Genomic DNA, 11429 nt, shown 5'->3' with positions numbered 1-11429 from the left:
AACTAATAATATCAATAATCACATTAAATTTATGAGGTCTAAATGTTTCAATTTGAAGGCAGAGATTGAGAGATTGGGTAAAAAAAGCAAGAAGCAACTACAGGTTATCTATACAAGAAAGCCACTTTAAGTAGAAAGACACAAATAGGTTAAAAGTAGAATGATGGAAAAGGATGTACCATGGTGACACTAATATACAAAAAGCTGGGGCAGATATATTAATATCATACAAAGTAGATTTCAGGGCAGAGAATTACCAAGGACAAAGGAGGTTACTTCGTAATGATAAAATGGTTAATTCATCAGGAGGATATAACAATCTTAAATATTTATGGGCCTGATAACAGCTTCAAACTACATGAAGCAAAAACTGATAGAACTCCAAGGAGAAATAGAAAAATCCTCAATTATGTCAGATATTTTAATTTAGCCACTTGTCATACAATAGCTGAGGAGGACGTTTGGAGATTGTCTAATCCAGTCCACTTACCTTACTGATAAGGAAAATGGAACCCAGAGAAGTCAATTGAGTTATCCAAGGTTCCGAAGTTCATCAGTGCCAGAGCCTGGCCATTCACCCAGGTGCCAACCAGGGCTGCTCAGTCCTGGGAGGGTCCCCGCAGCATACAGACTCCCAAATTTAGCCTAACGTGTAATGTGGTGGTGAGAGACCTACAACCACGAATAGGAGGAATCCCACTAGGTAACCAGTCATGGCTACTGATGTTTCAAGAGACTATCGGTTAATTCCTTTTCCCAGATATTGATTAAGGCCTAGGCACCATTGGAGGTACTTGGGATACAGCAGTGGAGTCAAATTCCCTTTCCTCAAGGAGCTTATATTTTAGTGAGGAAGAGACAGACAATAAACAAATATTGTTTAAGTGATAAGTGCTTCTAAGACAAAGAAAGCAGGGTAAGAGGGAAAGAGCTTTAGGAAATTGTGCCCACCTAATATTTCTCCCAGAAATGCTAGTTCTGTGAGATGTTCCACATAAAAAAGCAAGTAAGTGCTGCCTGTACTCTTTCCTTCCAGAGATTCCCTATACATGTTAGTAAATTGAAAGCCCTGAGAAGTCCTGCAATGATGAGACTCATTTCAATTTCTTTAACCTGGCAATTTCCTACTATGGAACATACTTTGAAGAATGTCCATGGTACCTCTTGGGCTCTCTGTCTAATGTCTTCCCTATGTACTTTCTGGAAGCCGAATTTCCAACTTTTTGTGTCTCTACCTTATTCCTCGAAAAAGATTGTAGTTTCTTCCAGATCAATCCACAAATGAGGCCCTTATAGCCACCAGAGAGGCAGCATGATGTTGGGAAAGGAGCCCTACTCTGGGGTCCTACGGGGTAATTCCCAGCAAGCTCCTTGGCCTTTCAAGTCCTCAAAGATAAAATGAAGATCTAGACTCTGTGCTCTCAGATTCCCCTCCAGCTCTAAAATTCCATAGTTTTTTGGACTGAGATGTTAGGACTGTGGTCAGCCCTGGTTATTCGTGTTCCAGATGTTGATCCTGCTGCTCTGGTGTGGAGAAAAGGTTTAGTCTCATTTATGCTCAGACTTAACATCAGTTGGAAACACTGTCTCTAAGCTGAACACTGGAGTCATCTGGAGGCTTAACAAATACCCTTACTTAGATCCCATGCTCAGAGTTTCTGATGGAATTGGTCTGGGGAAGGGCCTGGGCATTGGGATTTTGACAACTACTCTGGGATTCCTAGGTGCTGTGAGGTTAGGAATCACTGCCTTTAAAACACAGCCTTCACTGGGCAGCCTTTCCTGTATACCTCCATGGTCTATTTCCATCTCTGAGCACCATCTGGGCATGGGAATTTATGGACTATATGAACAGTTGTATCTTTTGCTATAAATACAAGATAGCCACAAAACAAAACCCCCCAAAATGGAAAACAATATAATTGAATTCTAGCTAGATCCTGGTGCCTGCCAAAATTCTGAGCCTGAGGTCAGCATTTTCTTTATGAGATGAACAAATGTGAGAACATATTCTGGTCATGGTGGCCCCAAACTGAGAGTTTCTCCCCAACACAACTGCAGTGATGGTCAGAGAAATGAAAAGGGAGAGATTCCCCTTTGAGGGGTTCAATATATTTAATGATGTGTCTGGGACCTCCTCAATTCCTCTTCCTCACCACCACTGGATCACACTTTGGGGGATGCTCTTTAAGGCCTTTGAGGTTATTTCTTAAGGAAATTATTACTGGAAGCGGGGCTGTGAGGTCAGGGACAAACTTACCAGGACTTACTTTTCCAATATTTAGGAGAAATGTGCCCCCTCCCCCCAAAAAAGCATCAGAAAGAGAAGACAAGGTGAGAACCAGGAAAGTGCATGGTGAGGTTGAACCTGGCAGGGGGTCAACAGGGGGGACCAGCTGCAGCCAGGTGAGCCTGAAGAGGAGGAGGAACAGGTGAGGTCTCCCTGCTGCCTGTGTGCATGAGAGCCTTTTCCCCTAGCTCCAGCCAGCCGTGCTCCCTCCTCCTGGCCCAGGGTCTGGCGGAAGGAGCCTTCAACCCACCCCCAGAAGTATAGGGTCCAAGGGCATGATTTATCTTAAGATAGGAATAGTTGCCTCATTGCCTGTTCTGATTTTGGAGTATTCTGTGCTAAGGAGAAGGCTCCTAATTAGGCATTCAGAAACCCAAGTAATAGGCTCTACCAAGAAGAAAGTTATCAACCCTCAAATTTAATAAACAAAGAATAAACTGTTCTGTGAAAAAGGGAAGTCTGAAACAAACTGGAAATGTTGCTTTCAAGAGGAAACGATTGAAGCAAATGGGAGTGAGAGTTCCCAAATGTGATGATGATAATCACATCCTTGAAAGATTAATGAATATTATTTTCTATAATAGCAATAATGATGGGGAAAAGGGGAGGGCAACACAGTGCTTCTGATGGTAAATGTCCTCCGTTGTGGTACTGTTAATGAAGCCACCTCGTTCTGTTGGGACTTTGCTACAATAACCTCCAGCCAAATGCTCCGTAAGAAATAAAGCGCCAGTCGGAGAGGCCTTTACCATGTCTGGGAAATGACAAAGGCCTTCACTTGTCAGCCATGCAATGAAACAATGTCTCAGCCGGTAGACTATGAGCGTTAAAGGAGAAATCTGATGCAAAGAAACGCAAACCGGTGCTGCCAAAGTTTCATTCCTGCCTTTCAAGCCACTTCTCTGGGAGAAGGCCAAGTCCAGTGAAGGAAGGAGATACAGTACTTCTGAATTCCCTGGAAGTTGTGAATGGAGGTGTCTGTTTTTAACTTGTATTGAGCTCTATTGTGGCGGCTGATGCTAAGCCTTTTAGTAAAACCAAAGCGGTTGCAGGTTTGCATGTGACATTGATTAGAAACTGTCTCCTCTAGTATCTATGTATCTCACCGGAAGAAATAAGCTCCCGCAGTCAGTGACCTGGTGGCAAATAGACTGAGCATATCTGCAAATAGACAAATGGAACCTCAACAGGGAAACGTTTTTTCACAATCTTTTTTATTTAGTTTACTGTCATGGAAATGTTTGTATTAATTCTCTCTAAAAATGTCATTTTGAAAAAAAAAAAAAAGCTTACACAACAGACCATCTGAATAGGCCTCTATCAAAGAAGAATCAGTCTCCATTACCTTCCAAAGCAAGAGCACCAGCCCCAGATGGATTCATGGATGCGTTCTACCAGTTATTTAAGGAAGAAAAGGTATCAATTTTCTACAGTTTCTTCCAGAAGGTAGAAGTGGAAAGAATACTCCTTTAACTGCTTCTGTGAGAGCAGCATTACCCTAATACCAAAACCAGACAAAAAAATTACATGCAAAAGAACATTTCTGTAGAATATTATGATGTCAGTTAAGTGGTATTATTTTGAGACCAATCAATTGAAGTTTAAAGAAAAAAAAAATTGACTATTTTAAGTCTACACATTGAGTTTTTTAAAAACTGAAAATTTTTTATAGCTTTTCAAACCAGAAATGAAAAAGCCACTGAAGCATTTTATAGGTTTTAGTTTCTAATAAGACAAATATCTATTGCTATAATCCACATAAACAAAAGTGGCTTTTTTTTTTTTTTTTAATAGTAAAGAGTTCTTGAGACAAAAATGTTAGAAAGCCACTGTGGAGTATCTCTGGCTGTGGTAGGTCCATTTCTTGCTATGACTTCATTAGGAGCCACTGTTATGGAATTCTAAGCACCTATATAAGTCCCTGGCTCAGCCTAGATTTTTGGTCCTTCTAGTTCAGGAAGCTGGCTTTTGGTCACCTGAGGGACTTTCACCAAAGTTAAGTATTTTCCTCTTTGTTTGGCTTTTTGTCTATTTTGCTTATTTTTAAAAAATTTTTTTCCCCTCTATTTTTTATCTTTCTTATTTTTTCTTTATTCCTTTATTTACAATTTTCTAATCTAAATTTTTTCTGCTACATTTCCCCTTTTATTTTTTTCCTGTTTTCTTAACCTTTTACTTTTCTCATTTTTCTTTATTCTTTTTTTCATTTTGTTAATTTCATTTATTTTCCTAACTTTTTTCTTTATTCTTTTCCATTTTTCTCATTTTAAAAATCTCTTTTATTTTTCTAATTTTTTTCTTTATTGTGAGAATGAGTACTGAACAGAATATACAATATTCCCTTCTACATGTCCATGGAGTGTGAAAACCTCAAGAAATTCTTCGTCGTCAATCCCATCAAGGGAGGTACTTTAGAGGAGATTATGAAGGTTCTGTGGACAGACATGGACCACGGGAAGGAACTAATGCCTTAGATAGAGCCACTCCCTTACCACAAGGAGCCTGGAGAGACTTGATGGTGTCCGTGGGCTACACACGGGAAAGGATCCAGGACTCACAGATGGGCCAGAAGAATGATGAAGTGATGGTAATCTATGTGCTTCTGCCCTATAAGAGATCTGAGCTGGTGGGCTACGCCATCACTCTGAAGGCCCAGCCTTTGGCTGATCCCACTAACAGCTGCCCTTTATACTCATCCTGCAAGGTACGGCATCGCGTCTCTGCCAACCCATCGCGTCTCTGCCAATGAGCCTGCCACTTCCACCCTTACTTCCTACTCTGAGAATAGTCAGAGCTGCAAGACAGAAAAATCAGTCGCTTGAGGAGGACCCGGAGTTAGGACTGAAGGCCAGCAGCTCAGCCAAAGCGTCTGCTAGTCCCCTGCCTGGCCTGGAGAGGAAGACCACCCCAGCACAGCCCCCAGCGTGGCCCTGTAGCCTCCCCAGCACCCACACACCAGAAGCAGTGATGGAGTCCCAGATGGAATCAGCTTCCCCCCGGTTGTATCCTCCAAAGGAAACACCTTCCACACTGGCAGTTGAGATAGATGCCTGACCACCAGAATTTGTCTGACGGTGTGACCCCATCCTCTCCCTCTGGCCACAGCCGGGGCCAGCAAGGGGTCATTGGAAGGGAAAGTTCCTTCACCTTCATCCGCACCTGTGTTTGAGGTCAGCCAGAAAGAACTGGCATGAAGCCACACGTGGAGAAGACCAAACCTCAGGTATCCAAAGCAGTGATAGAAACAAGAAAGCATGTCAGGAGGGCAGGCATGCTCCCTCTACTTTACGTGGAGCATGAAGATCATGAGCTCCATGGAGCCCATCGAGATAGTGTGGGAGATGGTCCAGGTGTTGGACGCAAACAGCTCAGAGGTGCCTGACTGTCCAGCCTTCGTTCACAGGGTTCAGACGAGAGGACGCCTGGCACCTCCATAGCCTTCAAAAGCAGTCTCTGAGATAACTGCTGTGCATGAAGGATGCCATGGGGCCACCCAAGGGACAGGAGGAGGGGCCCCTGGCCTCACTGCAGGCTGGTCCCTCTGCCCCACCTGGGGGAACGCCAGAGATGGGACTGGGGCACTCAGGGACTTCTCTTTCCTGCTCTTCTCCAGCTTGTCTTCCATGGCGGGGGGGGGGGGGGGGGGGGAGGGGAAATGGAGCTATAGAAAAAAACACAACAAAAATGCTTATTTATTGTGTTTAAATACAACAGTTTAAAAACCCAGCTTGCTGTATTGCTACAGCTGTCATGAGACGCTCATCTACCACTTCAAAAGAGAGCAGCCTAAATGCTTCGAAACTCTCTTGTGATCCAATTGAAAAAAAGCCTTCAAACCACTTTCTTTGAGGGAAATCAAAGCCTGGTGAGACCACTCTGAGAATGGGACAGATGTCAACGAATTGTAAAGGGGATTACATTTGGAGCTATGACATTGGCTTTTCTTGCTGGAAAAATAAGGCCTGAGGATCACATCTGTATGATCGATATTGCTCGGAGGCAACCTTTGCAGTATTTATAAGCCTATAACAGTGTATTCTCTCTCATGATCCTGTAGGTTGGCTGGGCTCAGCTAGGTAGTTTTCTCTGCTCCTTGTGGTCTCTCCTCAGCTTGCTCCTGTGGATTCATCTAGCAGGTGGCTGGGCAAGACTGGAAGGTCCTAGAAGGTCTCTCTCACCCATGTGAGGCCTTAGTGCTGATTGTGGGCTGGGGTGCCCCTTCCCACAACAGGAGAGCCAGAACTTCCCTATAGCATGGCAGTTAGAGTCTAAGAGGAAACATTCCAGGGGGACAGGACCCAATGGGCAAATGCTTATCAAATCCTTGCTTGCCTCTTGTTAATGCCCCACTGGTCATAGCAAGTCACATGGCCAAGCCGAGTCAACACGGGAAGGGATCACGCAGGGATGAGAGTTCTGGGAAACATGGCTGGCGATCACCCATGTCACAGTCTTCCACTCCCTGCTGTATAGCAGCGCAACAGACTCATTTAGAGAACCCGGTGAGAATGCTCCTAATGGTGAGGTTCACGGCCGAGGGTCTTCACGCAGAGCAGCAGAAGAAATTTGAAGGCTGAAGGTGTTTCCATTGCCACTGTCCATGGGGTCCATCTGTGGTCATTCTGGGCCATCAAAAGCCATGATTCTCGGGGGGCAGGGTCTGATTTAGAAAGTTCAAGTGAACTGCCAATGCCTTGTGTTTCATCAGTTTGGGAGCACAGAAGTCTGCTGTGGTGGAGAGTGACAAACCTACTGTTGAGGTCACATCTCAGATACTCAGGACAGAATCTAGTTCTGTCATTGCACAGTGTTGGTGCTGTTGTAGCTGTCAGTAGCCTGGCCAAACCCCTTGTTGACTAGGAAAATGGGGCCTCTCTGCAGGGACTGAGGTTTTGGGGGTTGGGGCATCTTTCCTGGTTCATCTGTCAGTTGTCATCCTTACCTCCCAAGGAAGTCCCCTACACTCAGTTATTTTTAATTTACAGCTGTATCTTCTTCCCCTTTCCTTTATTCTAACATGCTCTGCTCTTACTGATTTAATGTCTGCATTCTGATGGCCTCTCAGCTCTGGGAATAGAGAAATCATGTGTTTTCCTCATCACCATATCTCCAGAGCCATGGATGTTGAAACTGAACATCGAAAACTGCTTTCCCTTCTTCCCTTCCACCACCTCTCCCTTCCCCTGAACCACCTTTTACCTTTGAAACCAACTAAGAAGCAGGACAGTGACCTCCATCACTCTGTCCCTCTGACCAAGGCCCCAGGTGAGATCTCTGTTGTCAGGACCAGTGGCCACAGGCTGTGGCGCTCAGCACGAATGATGGGACCCTTGCCCTCTGCCAGCCTCCTGTAACACAGATGTCAGCCAGGCCCTAGCTCCCTGTCCTTGGATGGTCACATGACACCGCTCAAACTTCCATCCCCTGGGTAGCAGGGCCCCCAGCCAAGTTCCCAGTCTCAGTGGGGATTCGTGAAAGGCAGACATGTCGCCAGGTCACTCTGACTGGGATTTTGTTCCAGTGAATCCTGGATCTTTCTCTCATCTTGCATATTTCAGCTGCTCCCTTCTCGCTATCCCGTATCTACCCAGAGAGGCTCAGCTCCCCTACCTGACTTCTCCTGAACAGCACTCATTCAAAGCCATTACCTTTCTTATTAAAGATGCAGGGTGGTAAGTGTGGGGGTTACATCAGAGAAGAGCACAGCAGATAAAACAGACTGTCAGACATGACATTAGTCTTAAAGTCTCTGGTATCCCCTCTCCTGGGGCCCCATCCCTAACTGGGCATGTTCACTGGTCTTTTCTTCTTTTCACTCCAGACTCAACTTCTTCCTGGGTCTCTTTGCTCCCCTTCACCTCCCTCCTCCTCACCTTCCTTACACCTCAACTACTCCTCCTCCCAAAATAATCCTGCCTTCTTCCTTCTTCTCTTCCTCATCCTCCTCTTCTTTTTCTTCCTCTTCTAGTTCAAAGAGCAGTCCTTTTTATCTTTTGAAGGTTTTTTTTCAACTTTGTTGAGGCATAATTGAAGAACACTAAACTGCGCATATTTAAAGGGTTCAATTCTCTGTTTTGACATGCACACACTCCTGAAAACATGACCTCTTCAACAACATTTCCATCACCCCCCCCCCCAGTTTCCTTATGCCCTTTCATCCACTCCTTCATCCATCACAACCCCAAGCAAGTGCTGATCTGCTTTCTCTGCATATAGATTAGCTTGTATTTTCTAGAGTTTTGTATAAATGGAATCAAGCAATATGTTCTCTCATTTTTTTGCCTGGCTTCTTTCGTTCAGTATCATGATTTCGAGATTCTTCAATAATGTGTGTATTAATAGTTTGTCCTTATTGCTGGGTAGTATTACATCATATGCATATACCACTAATTGTTTATCTACTCATCTACTGGTGGATTTGGGTTGTTTCTGGTTTTTGGCTTTAACAAAGCTCCTAGAACATTCATGTACAAGTCTCTGGGTTTCGTGCTCTCATGTCTCTTTGGTAAAAACCTAAGAGTGGAGTGGTTGGGTCATATGGTAGATGAGTGTTTAACTTTTTAGGAAACTGCCAGACTGATTTCCAAAGTGGTTAGACTGTCTCACACTCCTACCATCAACGTATGAGTTTCAATTGCTCTATATCCTCATCAACATTTGGTATGGCCAGTCATTTTAAATTTGATCATGTTGTTGTGGTTTTGTTTGTTTCAATGCACAGAGGTTTTGCCAGCTCTTGGATTCATTTCTACCAAGGGGGCACATACGTTTAGATGAACCAGGTTAACATATGCTTAGATTAACCAGGTTAGGCCTGCTGTGCCAGTGATGTTATAGTGTCCCTTTTACCCTGTAAAGTGTCCTGGTTTGTGTAAGAAAATATGTGATTTCTCTACTTCTATTCCAACTGGTCATGCCCCCAGGCTGTCTGTCCACAGCCACAAAGGCTCATCAAGGCATTCTGCTCAACAAAGACTTTCCTCCTCTCCAAGGGATTTTTGTGCTTTGCCTGAACATTTTTTCTCGTATCGCAACAGGATCACAGGAGGAAATGAGTGGCATGATGTAGTTTAGTACTGGAGTTGCGGGGTGGGGATAGAAGGAGGGAGTCAGACCAGGTCCTGATGGCATCATTTGAGCTGGATGCAGCCATGCTTGACATAAACTCCATTCCTTAACTTTTGCACACAACAACACGGACACCCCTCTTTTTTTGTTGTTTTTTGTTTACGCTAGTGTAACTTGGATATCTGTCACTTGCAGTTAAGTCCTGACTAGTATGCACAGTAGGGGAATGTGCCTCAGAAAGGCAATAGCATTTTGTCATGCTTTGGCTGCCTCTCATTTCACATCTGGAGTACTTTCTGCCTTCCCTAAGAGTTACTGTTTTTGCTGACCTAGCCCTGGGAATTTAAAGCAGGAGCATTGGTCACACTGGTTGGGGGATGAAACTTCAGAGGACACTAAATGTCCAGGGTCAAAGTATTCAAAACTATCACCTCATGGTTTGTTTAATCGAATACTCTAGCTACGTGTATCCACTGTAATTCAGCAGGCTCTTTAATCTTTAACTAAATTGTCATTTAGTGGTATGATCCAAAAACTGTTTTGAATTTTGGTAAGCAATCTCCATTTCCAACTAGCATTTTCAGTCTCCTTAATGATTAGATTTAATACTTAGAGAAACATATCGCTATTTACTCAGAGCGCTATACATTCAAACAAGCAACCCTATTAAGTGACGTCTTCGAACACATCTCTAAATAATCTGTGGGGCATGCCCTCTCCTAGCAGCACGGTGCGTTACTAACATTGTTTGAGGACATCTCTCTGTGAGCAGTGCAAAGGTAATTCTCCAGTGGAAGAAAAGAGGAGGTGGAAAGTGGGGAGCAGAAGTTAAAAAGATCCCATTCAGCTCCCCCCGCCCCCCGGGAACGTTCTCAGCTTGAATGCATGAATGCAGAACTGAGCGAGGCCCCTGACATGCAGGGTCTCCTTCGCCACAAGGAGTGCCCAGATCCTGCCCCACGCCCCAAAGATGATGTAAACTCAGGCTGGTGGCCTGGTAGTGTTTGCGTCTTGGGCGCCCCTCTCTTCTTTGGGGCTCTTCTTGCCGTAAAGCAGCTTGGCAGGTCTCGCCTCGGGCAAGACTAAACACCCTCCATCCCGCATATCCAACCCTGGGTCTCTGGTAGCAACCTCCACTCAGGAGCTGCAGGACCCAGGGCAACCTCGGTGTGACCCGCCGCTGCCGCCGGAGCATCCGCCCCGCCCATTCGGTCCCTAAATCCCGCCTCCGCGTCCCCGGGGCCCACTCCCTCCCGCCGTGGCCCCGCCCCTGCGCTCCCGCATTCCATCTCCACCCCCACGCGCTCTGTCCGCCCCCGCGCAGCAGGGCCCCGCCTCTCACACTCCCCGGCTCTGCACTCCACCCTCTCGCGTTCTGGCCCCGCCCCCGCACTCCAGGGCCCCGCCCCCGCACTCCAGGGCCCCGCCCCCGCACTCCAGGGCCCCGCCCCAGCGCTCTCGGGTTCCGCTCTCTCGGGCTCAGGTCTGGCGCTCGGGCCCCGCCCCCACGTTCCCTCTGGAGTCCCGGGGGGAGTTGCCGCGCGGGGGGAGGCGTGGCCGTGGTGCCGGCGGAGGCGCGGGCGGCGCGGCCAGGACTTTGGCTTTGACACGGACGGCGAGCTGGAGCCGTGGCTCTGGTGCTGGGCACCGACGCGGTCCTGGCGGATCCCGCGTCCGAGTCGGGCGCAGGACTTTTCGCCTCGATCAACGCAACTGCGGCGACGCCGCAAGTCCTGGTGCAGCCTCAAGACTTGGTGCAGCCACGGCGGCCGGATTTCGCCGCCGCTGCCACCTCCGCGCAGCCCTGCAGCTCCTGCCGGCTCTGGGAGAGCGACTCTGAGAGTTTCTCCCGCAGAAAGAGCCGGGACGCGCGGCCCGAGGAGGCCCAGCCACTGACCCGCACACGCGCGGGCACCAGGATTGGAGGCGGGGGGCCCGCGCAGTCCTGGGTTGGGCTCAGGCTTCCGAGCCGCAGGTGGAAGGACGCCCCGGGGGAGCAGCGGCGAGGTGGGGCGCGGGGACCGGCGGCGGGTCTGGTGGGGGTCGATAAAACCGCTTCTCGGTACCTGCC

General features: G+C 46.9%; 1 protein-coding gene across 9 annotated transcripts in view; it reads left to right on the top strand.

Moving 5' to 3' along the window:
• The first annotated feature begins 10928 nt into the window (after window positions 1-10928).
• Window positions 10929-11429, top strand: part of EEPD1 (endonuclease/exonuclease/phosphatase family domain containing 1) — a 172617-nt gene continuing 172116 nt past the window's right edge. For 7 of the 9 annotated variants that reach the window (XR_010406425.1, XR_010406423.1, XR_010406424.1 and 4 more), the window contains exon 1: window positions 10929-11365. The gene's annotated coding sequence lies outside the window, so the exon portion shown is untranslated. The remainder of the gene's footprint in view (window positions 11366-11429) is intronic. The other 2 variants (XM_064575053.1, XM_045864422.3) reach the window with 2 other exon arrangements.

Source organism: Mirounga angustirostris, unplaced genomic scaffold (genome assembly GCF_029215605.1).
Source record: "Mirounga angustirostris isolate CCGP_5_RB_7025 unplaced genomic scaffold, mMirAng1.0.hap1 SCAF_12, whole genome shotgun sequence".
Lineage (NCBI taxonomy): Eukaryota > Metazoa > Chordata > Mammalia > Carnivora > Phocidae > Mirounga > Mirounga angustirostris.
The sequence above is the reverse complement of the archived record's forward strand: the minus strand, read 5'-3'. Positions and strand labels throughout refer to the sequence as shown.